This window comes from Sapajus apella, unplaced genomic scaffold (assembly GCF_009761245.1).
Source record: "Sapajus apella isolate SASKATOON/1434 unplaced genomic scaffold, GSC_monkey_1.0 scaffold48, whole genome shotgun sequence".
Taxonomy (NCBI): domain Eukaryota; kingdom Metazoa; phylum Chordata; class Mammalia; order Primates; family Cebidae; genus Sapajus; species Sapajus apella.
This window is the reverse complement of record NW_022436988.1, coordinates 15,503,162-15,515,336: the sequence shown is the minus strand read 5'-3', so window position 1 is coordinate 15,515,336 and position 12,175 is coordinate 15,503,162. Positions and strand designations below refer to the sequence as shown.

Genomic DNA, 12,175 nt, shown 5'->3' with positions numbered 1-12,175 from the left:
TGAGGCTTGACATAGGCACATCTTATGACTCCGTGATTTCACTGCAACATGTATAATCAAAAGAAATCTGTGCATGTATGCATCATAAAACATGTATGAAAGTCTTCATAGCCACATTATTTTGTTTATTTATTTATTTATTTTTAGAAAGAGTCTTTCTCTGTCACCCAGGCTGGAGTGCAAAGGCATGGTCTCAGCTCACTGCAACCTCCACCTCCTGGGTTCAAGCAATTCTCCTGCCTCAGCCTCCCGAGCAGCTGGGATTATAGGCATGCGCCACCACACCTGGCTAATTTTGTATTTTTAGTAGAGATGGAGTTTCACTATGTTGGCCAGGCTGGTCTCAAACCCCTGACCTCATGATCTGCTCGCCTCGGCCTCCCAGATTGCTGGGATTACAGGCCACATTATTTTTAATAGTCAAAAACTGAAGACAACTCATCAGTAGAATGGATCAATTATTTTAGCATACTATATACAGTATTGAAAAAGATTAAACTACTGTTACATTCTATAACATGGTTGAATTCCATAGGCATATAATAAGCATGAAGAAACCTGACCCAAAAGAGTTACATACTCTGTGAATCCATTTATACAAAGTTTGAAAAAAGACAAAATTTATTTGTGCTGATAGAGGTCAAAATAGTGGTTACCTTTGGGTAGAGGGTAACTAAGAAGGCTTTAGAGAGGCTGACAATGTTCACATCTTCGAGTGGTTCATGAGTTTTCAATTTGTAAAAGAGTTATCAGAATTTATTTTTAAGATTTATGATTTATAACTTCATAAATCATAAACGTATAGACTTATGCACCTTTTGTCATAAATCATAACTTATGTATCTTTAAGACTTATGCAGTCTTGCTCTGTTGCCCAGGCTGGAGTGCAGTGGCGCAAAAACTTCTTATGAAAATATGTCCTTTTTGTTGTTGTTGAGACAGAGCCTTGCTCTGGAGTGCAGTGGCGTGATCTCGGCTCACTACAACCTCCGCCTCCTGGGTTCAAGCGATTCTCCTGCCTCAACCTCCTGAGTAGCTGGGACTACAGGCATGTACCACCATGTCCGGCTAATTTTTTGTATTTTAGAAGAGACAGGGTTTCACCATGTTGGCCATGATGAACTCAATCTCCTGACCTCGTGATCCGCCCACCTTGGCCTCTCAAAGTGCTGGGATTACAGGCATGAGCCACCGTGCCCAGCCAAAATATGTCCTATTTTCATAAGAAGCTTGTGAAATAAGATAAAATTAGTTGCGCTTTTTGCTGTAGGAGTTTGCCATAGGAGAACTGTGGATACCAAGTAGTTGCCTAATACTACCCCTTTTTAATTTTTAACTCCTACAAGGTTGTAAATTAAGTTTGTGTGTAAAACTCCAGCATTTATATGTCCAGACTGATTTCTTCTATCAATAGATGTTGTACAATGAAAAGCTCATGGGATATTTTACATTTTCTAAGACTTATAGAAAATAATATCTATGATAATTAATACCAAAATAATACCCTTTTCCAGATTTCCTCTTAATTCTCAATTGGCATCATCATCATTCTGTTGGCACATTAAATTTTGAAACTGGGAGATTTATGTTTTTACCACTTTTCATCTCCCTTATTTTTATTTTTTTTCTGAGAGAGAGTTTTGCTTTTGTTGCCCCGGCTGGAGTATAATGGCACGACCTCGGCTCACTGCAACCTCTGCCTCCCAGGTTAAGTGATTCTCCTGCCTCAGCCTCCTGAGCAGCTGGGATTACAGGCATGTGCCACCACGCCTGGCTAATTTTGTATTTTTAGTAGAGGTGGGGTTTCTCTATGTTGGTCAGGCTGGTCTCGAACTCCCAACCTAAGGTGATCTGGCCGTCTCGGCCTCCCAAAGTGCTGGGATTACAGGTGTGATCCCGGCCCTCATCTCCCTTATTTAGTATGTTGCAGAATCATCCGTTTTACTTCTCTGAAAATTTTCTTGGATCTGCTGTTTTCCCTTCTGTTTCCACAGCTACCAGTTGAGTCCAGGCCATTGTTGCCTCATCCCTGACTCTTCCAGTAACCTACCAGTGACTCTCCCTGTCTCCTCTTACTCCATAGCCAACAAGTACATTTTTTCTCATTTTCCCGTGATTAAAAACTTGAATTCCTAGTATCATGCCTATTATAATTAATGCTTATACGTTACATCGATTTATGAAGTCCAGCCTAGTTTTCCAAGTGCTACTTTTGAGTTCCCAGTGCAAGGAGATACCCAGTTCATGCAAGGTAATCTGTTCATCATTTTATATGCAGTAACTTCTTTCTTTCCTGATTCTCATGTCATATACCACTGAATTCTGCTTCTGTATTATCTGTTGCAGCCTGTGAAACATAATTCTATATCAGCATTCTTTTTCTTGAATAATTTTTTACTCCATTTTTAAGAACTCCCCTATTTTTCATTCTTTTAGCTCTTTATATTCTGTTTAAAAAATTATTTTGGCAAAATGTCATTTTTAGGATACTTTATATATGCTTATAGGCTTTCACTTGACATTATAGATTCAAAATGTATGTACTTTAGGTGTAGAATTGTGTGCAAAACATTAGTGTTCAGAAAATGCTTTAAAACTCAATAATAAAATGAATAAGTGACATCACATAGTTTGCTTCTTCAATCAGAAAGTTGGCATCAGTATATACAAAAGTATTTGACAAATACGGATCTTAATGCTGAGGCCACTTTTCATTTCATATAATATTTATCTGTGTGTGAGAAAGCATGCCAGCTTCTAACCACAGTTATGTCTTGGCAAGTGTTTGGAGTTTGAGGAAATTGTATCAGCATCTTCTTTTTTCTTTTTGACCTGCTTAAACTTTATCCAGTTTCTTTTGCCTTGTCCTTTCAGCATCATTGACTGCTATTTTGTTTTTCTGCTTCAGAATCTTTTTCTTGACTTCTTTTTTTTTTTTTTTGGAGACAGAGTTTTGCTCTTGTTGCCCAGCCTAGAGTGCCATGGTGTGATCTCGGCTCACTGCAACTTCTGCTTGCCAGGTTCAAGTGATTCTCCTGCCATAGCCTCCTGAGTAGCAAGGATTACAGGTGCCCACTACCACACTCAGCTAATTTTTGTGTTTTTAGTGGAGACATGGTTTCACCATGTTAGCCAGGATAGTCTCAAACTCCTGACCTCAATCCACCTGCCTTGGCCTCCCAAAGTCCTGGGATTATAGGTGTGAACCACTGCGTTTGGCCCCTTTTCTTGACTTCAAATTTTTGTCTTCCCTCTAGTGACTGTTGTATCTGGTACAACCCCAGGACTTCCTAATTTTATGTCAGCCTTCACAGATAGTACCAACTAGATCGGTTTTGTCTATCTGGTAGGCCTTAGATATATAATAATCAATTGTATCTATGTATATACTTAAAATCTATATTATACATAGCATTCTTTAAGTTATTTTTTGAAGCGTTCTCAGGAGAAATAGTCTTTTTTGTCAAACCGGTAAAGTTTGGTCTCAGGTATGTTACAAAATTCATTTTAAAAAGTAGTACCAGCCTGATAGAATATGGTGAGTAGTATGCTGAAGGGACTCATGCCATACATCAGTCTCTTCAGAAGGGATTTCTATTACTGATGAAGTCACTGGGAATGTACTTTTCATCCTTTTATGATACTAGAGTAAGAATCGTTGTAAAAAGACAAACATAATCTCATAGTATGAGAAAAATCATCCTATGGAAGTCATGATAAAATTCAGGATGGGAGGCCAAGGTGGGTGGATCACGAGGTCAAGAGATCGAGACCATCCTGGTCAACATGGTGAAACCCCGTCTCTACTAAAAATACAAAAACATTAGCTGGGCATGGTGGTGCGTGCCTGTAATCCCAGCTACTCAGGAGGCTGAGGCAGGAGAATTGCCTGAACCCAGGAGGCGGAGGTTGCAGTGAGCCGAGATCGCGCAATTGCACTCCAGCCTGGGCAACAAGAGTGAAACTCCGTCTCAAAAAAATAAAAAAAAAATAAAATTCAGGATGGGCAGTTTAATTTGTTGAAACGGGGAAAAGTCTGTACATAAATATTAGAGAGGAAGATGATTTAATCATTACTCAGCATTATGGTTAGAATTATTCAATATAGTTTGAAATGCAAAAGCCAGGAGGTAATCACGTAATACCCCAGTAACATTAACCTGACCAGAGCGGGAGAGCGAGACGAGAGAGAGGAGAGAGAAGGAGGGGAGAGAGAGGTGGTAGCAGGGAGAAGGAGAGATGGAGGGTGGATGAAGATTGAAATTTTATTTTAAGAGCATTCTGGTTGTATATTTTAAAATGCATTTCTTAAAAATTATTATATTTTAAACCTGATAACTTTTGACTTTATTGATCTAAGCTAACTAAAGTGTATGTTTAAGAAATTGAATAATGAGTCACCTTTATTTCAACACATATTTAGGAGACATTTTATGGTAACAGATTGTTATTTCTACTGCTCTGTTCCCATAGCAAATAGATTATAATATCCCATTTCTCTTGGAATGATCATTTTATTAAAGGGGCTTAGAAATGAACAGAATTTTACTAGCCTGCCCTTTATTATAATAAATTGTTCAAGGTAGAAAACACTACAGCCTTCAAATAACAGAATTTAAAAAAATCTTATCTTGGGACTGGTAATAATAGCAGTAATAATGTGGGAGTTAAGAAGGAGACCTCAAGTATTGCAGCACTGCATTTTAGCTTCCTTTGTGCACCTTATGTTTTGAAATGATATGGATATGTGCACCTGAGGTATTTTTGCAAATTCATTTTATATTAATCCCGTGAGCAGAATATCAAAGTCTTGGAGAAGATGTAATGCAGTGGAATAGGTTTTGATTCAGGGAGATCTTGGATCAAATTCTTTTCTACTGCCTTCCAGTTTACCAGTAGTGCAAGTGTGGCTGTGTTAATCAATTTTGCTAAGTCTTAGTTTTTTCACATTTAAAATGATGTTAATGATACCTACCTCATAGTTTTTTGGAGAAGAGTAAATGGCCTAAAGCTGGTAAAATACTTAGCACACTTCCTGAACTATAATAAGGATTCAGTGGTAGCTGTTGTCATTATATTCTTCGTTATCAAAATATGTCGGTGGTCTGGGAAAGAATTTTACATGTATGCACATTTAATGTAGTGTTAAGTTTTAGCCATTGCTTTCTCTTTTTATTGTGGTAGAAACACATAGCATGAGATCTACACATTTTTCAGGTACACTGCAGTATTAGTAACTACAGGCACAATGTCGTATGGCATATCTTTAGAACTTGTTTATCTTGCATGACTAAAACTCTGTACCCATTGAGTAGCACCTCCCCATTTTCCATTCCATCTAGCCCCTGGCAACCACCATTCTACTTTGTTTATATGGGTTTGACTGTTTCAGAGATTTCCTATAACTGGAATCATGCAGTATTTGCCCCTCTGTGACTATCTTATTTTACTCAGCATGATGTCCTCAAGGTTAATCCAAGTTTTAACATATGAGAGGTTTCCCCTTTTTAGTGGCTAAATAATATTCCATTGCATGTATGTACCACATCTTCCTTTTTTTTTTTTTTCTTATTATACTTTAAGTTCTGGGATACATGTACAGAACGTGCAGGTTTGTTACATAGGTATACACGTGCCATGGTGGTTTGCTGCACCCATCAACCCGTTACCTACATTAGGTATTTTTCCTAATGCTGTCCCTCTCTTAGCCCCCCAACCCCTGACAGGCCCCGGTGTATGATGTTCCCCTCCCTGTGTCCATGTGTTCTCATTTGTTCAACTCCCACTTATGAGTGAGACCATGTAGTGTTTGGTTTTCTGTTCCTGTGTTAGTTTGCTGAGAATGATGGTTTCCAGTTTCATTCATATCCCTCAAAGGACATGAACTCATCCTTTTTTATGGCTGCATAGTATTCCATGGTGTATATGGGCCACATTTTCTATATCCGGTCTATTGATAGGCATTTGGGTTGGTTCCAACTCTTTGCTACTGTGAACAGTACTGTAATAAATATATGTGTACATATGGCTTTAGTAGAATGATTTATAATCCTTTGGGTATATACCCAGTAATAGGATTGCTGGGTCAAATGGTATTTCTGGTTCTAGATGCTTGAGGAATTGCCACACTGTCTTCCACAATGGTTGAACTAATTTGCACGCCACCAACAGTGTAAAAGTGTTCCTATTTCCCTACATCCTCTCCAGTTCTATTGTTTCCTTTTTAATGATTGCCATTCTAATTGGTGTGAGATGATATCTCATTGTGTATATCACATTTTCTTTAGCTATTCATCCATCCATGAACATTTATGTTGTTCAGGTTCCCCAGTGGGGTTGTGTATTCAGAGGCTAACTTTCCCCTGTGGCACTTCAGGAGCTCACAGTGTTTCGGCTGTCTTGTGGTGTTTGTAGTGGCAAGCTGTTTTATTCAAAGTGTCTGTGGATTCTTTCAGTTTTCCTAATATGTTTCTGTGGTGGTCCTTGGAGCAAAAGTTCCCAATGTGAGTCTCCAGATGCTGCTCTGTCGGTCTAAGAGGGAGCTGCACGTTAGTCCTGTCTCCTGCCCACCATTTTCCCTGGTTAATGCTCCGTTGTTTATACCTCGGCTATAGTGAACATTTTGCATGGGAGTAAAAATATCTCTTTGAGATCCTGACTTCAGTTCTTTTGAATAAATAAGAAGAAGTGTGATTGCCAGATCATTTGATAGTTCTATTTTTAAATTTTTGAGGAGCCTCCATACTGTTTTCCATAATGGTTATACCATTTTTCATTCTCACCAGCAGTGCACAAGGGTACCAGTTTCTCCACATCTTCACCAACAGCTGTTGTTTTCTGTTAACCTGAGGTTTTGCCAACAGGTGGAGACAAATAAAGATGGGCAAGTAGCACGGTCACAGAGGCACTCACTTGTCAGTACTTACAATACATGCATATCCTCAAAAAGGCTGGCCAATAGTGCAAACCACACCATTTAGTAGGACAATGAACAGGAAGCACTTCCTCTCATAGTTCTGCTCCTTTTGAACAGGTACAGTCCGCAAGTTACCTATTTTAGTCACAAATCTCTTCCTTTCAGATCTGATAATTTTTGTCATCATTTTAATAATTCCTTAGTTAAAATTTCAAGTTCAGGCTGGGCATGGTGGCTCACGCTTTTAGTCCTAGCACTTTGGGAGGCCGAGGTGGCAGATCATTTCAGGTCAAAAGTTCAAGAACAGCCTGGCCAACATTTTAAAACCCCATCTCTACTTAAAAAAAAATTGCAAAAACTTAGCTGGGCATGGTGGCCCATGCCTGTAGTCCCAGCTACTTGGGAGACTGAAGCATTAGGACTTGGGAGGTGGACGTTGCAGTGAGTCGAGATCACGCCACTGCACTGCAGCCTGGGCAACAGTAAGAGTCTCTCTCAATGAAAACAAAAACAAAAAAAAATTTCAAATTCACTTAATTACTGTTACTTTGTTCAATGATGTACAGATAACTGAGGTCACAATAGTGCTTCAGTGTCCATCATTATCTTCTCTGATTTCTGGATATTTCCCTTTTATCTCTTTTTTCTTTCTCTCATAAAAATAGTTTTATACTTTTGTCTGAGCATTTTTTCTCTCATCTCCACTGTACTATTCATATTGTAGAAAGAGGGCTGTCTGTTTTTTCTGGCTGAAAGAAACCCTTTTTCTTTAGGCAAAGTCTATGGATTTATTTATTTGTGTAATTCAACCCCTTTTGTCTTGGTTTATTTCTTTAGCAATTTGGTATTTTCTGAAATTTTATAATGTTCTTATTTATTTTGCATTTATATGCAGAAAAAAGGAAATAGATTTTCAGAAATTCTTTTAATGTGGAGGGGAATATCTTTACCTGTATGTTGGATTTCTTATATTTTGTCTCTATTTTTAATAGAACATGCAAAAATTTTTTTGATATATTCTATATTGGACAGATATTTGTTATTTCCTCATTATAACCCAGTTATAACCATATAAAATGCTTTAATATGGCCAGAAATCATTCCAGTTTTGAATATGGAATGGACATTTTGACATTTTAGCAGTTATCCTGTTTTTGTTTTTTAAGAATACAGTAGTGCCTTGGTACGTGCAGGGGATTGGTTCCAGGCCCCCTGTGTATACCAAAATTGGCACATACTCAAGTCTTGCAGTAGGCCTTGTAGAGTCTGGATACAGGAAAACTGGACCCTCCGTGTAAGTGGGTTTCACATCCTTTGAGTATTGTAATTTTGATCACCATTTAGTTAAAAAAAAAAATCTGTGTATAAGTGGACCCACACAGTTCACACCCATATTGTTCTAGGTCAGCTGTTTTCATAATTGACAGATGTTTATTGAATACCTACTACAAGGTAAGCAATATTCTAGAAAAAAACAGGAGATCTAGTGCAAATAAAGCAATGTCTTGGCTGTCTTGATCTTATACTTTATTGTGGAAAACAAACAACAAAGAAAAAGCAAAAGAAAGGCTAAGAGCCCAGAAAAATATAGACAGTAGAGATCTGGTTATTTAGGTAGAGTGGCTCTACGGAAAGATTCCTTCACAAGGTAACATTTAGGTGGAGAACTAAAAGAAGTGAGGAAGTGAGCTATGCAGGCACCTGGAGGAAGATGCTTTAGGCAGAAAGAACAGTAAATGAAAGGCTTTGAGGCTAGCTTGATGACTTTGATAAACAGCATGGAGGCCATTATGGCTGGAGCATAGTAAATGAGAGGGGAGAGTGGTAGGAGATGAAATCAAAGGTGGTGATAGTCACTTCTTATTCTGAGTGATAAGAGAAGCCATTGAAGGATTTTGCAAGAGAGTGACGTGTCTGATTAATGCTTTAAAAGGATCATTTCCTTGAAGTTTAGTAACTTTACCTGTGTCTTGGCATTCTTCATTCTGTGTGACTTTTACAGTGTACCCTTCCTATTTATATATTGTTTTCATGTATAGTTTTCTCATAGTATGTCATTTAGTGTATTTTCCTGTTCTACTGTTTCTGTTCTTTAGGTATACCAGCTAGGCAAATGCTAGATCTCTATTTTGTTTTTTTCTATTTTGATTGTTTGCCCTTATAATTTTTATTTGCTTATAATGTCATTTATTTCCGTTAATCAGTCTCATCCATAGGTTGCTTTGTGCAAAAACGGTTTATGTGACTTTTTCATTCAGCATAGTCTTTCTCGCTTCTTTTTCATGCCAGATTATGCTGAAAGAAGCTACAGTCATAACATATGCATCTGTTATTATTGAGTCAATGATGTTATTTGCATGTGACTTAGTTCGTATAACTGTTCTGATGAGATTTTCTAGAATTTCCAGCCATGAGACTTCTTCTTCTGGACTACTCCTTTAATTATATTTCATCTTCACTTATTTTGTGGGACGTCTCATATATTTTGAGTTAGGAGAACGCATGCCTCATATGTTTTACAATTTCAATGTATGGGCATCTACATGTCTATTTCTATTTTCTGTTTTTTTCTTCTGATTTTATTTCTCAGTATGTCTGTATTTTGTGATTAATTGCCAAACATTGTGCATGAAAAATAATAAAGGCTCTGGATAATGTTATCTTCTTGCAGAGAGGCTCTGCTCTCACTTCTGAGAGGCAGCTGGTGTAGAGACAGATTCTACCTGATCCGTTCAGGGACTGAATTGGCTCAAGGCTGGGTTGCAGTCTTTATGATCTTTGGCCTACTTTTGACTAACTTTTCCTCCTAGTGGTAGTCCTCAATATAGGTCTCAACCGAAAGCCTGTGATATTATTAATATCAAGGGCTCTCCTCCTTGGATTCTATTTTACTCCTAAGTACAGTGATACTGCAGAAAACTCCAGTGTGCTTTTCTGGTGTTTTTTCACTTGGTTTCTTGGCTTCCTGCCCTATGAATGTTAAGAATTTGACAAATATGGCCAAGGATGGTGGCTCACACCTGTAATGCCAGCACTTTGGGAAGCCAAACTGGGCAGATCACTTGAGGTCCCGAGTTGAAGACCAGTCCGGCAAACATGGTGAAACCCTGCCTCTACTAAAAATACAAAAATTAGCCGGGTGTGGTGGTGTGCTCCTGTAATTCCAACTACTTAGGTGGCTGAGGCAGGAGAATCACTTGAACCCAGGAGGTGGAGGTTGCAATGAGCTGAGATCCAGCCTAGGCGGCAGAGTGTGACTCCATCTCCAAAAAGAAAAAGAAAAAGATTCGACAAATTCTCTTGAGGAGAAAACTGCTGGTATGGTGCCCACTTCTCTGTGTGTTGCTTTTCTGAGGGATGGTTCCTTAAGTCCTGGCTGCCTAGGCCACCATCCACCCTTGTTTCCTTGCCCCACCCTCATCCTCCAACATTGGAAAATACCTGTAGGGTAAAAGCAACTTACAGGATGATACCTCATCTTTATGAGGATTCCCTACTGCCTTAGAAGTTCTCAAGTACCTTCCTACAAATTAAATCTTTCACTGGTCCTGGTGGCGCATGCCTGTAATCCTAGCACTTTGGGAGGCTAAGGAGGGTGGATGGTGTGAGGTCAGGGGTTTGAGACCACCTGGTCAACATAGTGAGAGACATTGCCACCAAAAAAAGATACACAAATTATCCAGTTGTGGTGGCATGTACCTGTAGTCCCAGCTGCTCAGGTAGCTGAGGTCGTAGGATCACCTGAGCCTAGGAGGTTGAGGCTGTAATGAGCCAAGATTACTCTGCTGTATTCTAGTCTGGGTAACAGAGTGAGACCATGTCTCAAAAAAAAAAATCTGTCTGGGTTTTTCAGTTGTTATCATTGGGAGTGTGATCTGCTGCAAGCTACTCCTTTATAGCCAATAGTAGAATATCATTTTCCAGGGTTTATTAGGATGGAATTTGCATTTCTATTTCTAGTTTATCTTGTCTGTTTCTGGATTTCCAAGAAAAGAAGGAATAAAAATCATCTTTATTGCACCATCTAAAACTGGAAGGCAAAGTATGTGTTCTTTGTTTCTTTCAGTCAATGAATATGCAGGACACAAAGGGTGTTTAGATTATATATTAGAACACTGAAACTATTTTCTGAAAGGAGCTCCTAAAGCAGAGGAATAATGAAGAGGCAAAGTGAATAAAATGCATGAAGAAGAAATTGAAACATCGATGTGTTTCAGTCAAGAATTATATGCATTTAAAGAAGTTAATCTGTAAATCATGCTAGTTAGATAAGTCATTTTTATAGATTGGAAGGTGTTACACTAAAATTTAGCTTGTATACATATTTGGTATTGTAATGAAGAAAGGATGAAATGAAGAAAGGATGTCAGGATTGAAGCATTATTTAATGCTTAACCTGAATTTTTTAAATGGTTATCTTAGAGCAAGTATAACACAATAATTAACCACAACATCATATTAGCCTGTCCTTATTATTCACACTGATTAGAAGTTTAATTTTAAAACTGAAAATTAATTGTCCCTTTAGCAATGCTTCCTTATCCTAATTTTAGATAAAGTATCTAAAAGTTGATAAATATCTTTATCCACATTTTAAATTGCAGTTCTACAAAGGGGAAAAATTAGAAATAAGTATTAAATAATAGAGAAATGATTTAGTTGAGTGATAAACTGAATACTGTGGAACAGTGGAGAAGTGCATTTTATGAAATGGTAAAGATGTTAAAGGAATAAAAATTTTGCACACTAACATTACAACTAATTAAATGTTCCTCTACACTTCTAAGTTTTTCACTTATGTGAGAACCCTGTGTTACAATTTGGGTGTTATGGATTTTCTTTTAAAATATTATTACATTACTTTCATAATTATAACACATTTTCAAAACTTCATATGAAAAGCAAAGAACACTGGTAAGTAGTCAGCTAATGGGTACATGTATAAAGAAGCATAGAGGCTGAACCATTCCTGAGGATAGGGACTTTGTCTTATTTACTGGAATATTACCAGCCTCCATAAATATTCATTAAATGAACAAAAGACTAAAAGTATATAGCTATGATCTTATTTTTGTGGTAGTAAGCGTTATTTCTTTAAAGACTTCTTTAATATCAAGGTTGATTTAATTTTTACTACCATGGTTTATGATACTTTTGTTTTATTTATTCTTATAGACTATACATTTCCTCAAAATATTACTGATACAAAAGTATTACAACTGAGTTAGAGGCTTTCTTAACCATGATCTGTTCTTTCAG

The 12,175-nt window shown here is 37.7% G+C and overlaps 1 protein-coding gene across 11 annotated transcripts in view; it reads left to right on the top strand.

Moving 5' to 3' along the window:
* CEP112 (centrosomal protein 112) overlaps positions 1–12,175 on the top strand; it is a 641,834-nt gene that overhangs the window by 138,265 nt on the left and 491,394 nt on the right. The gene's annotated exons all lie outside the window — the stretch shown is intronic.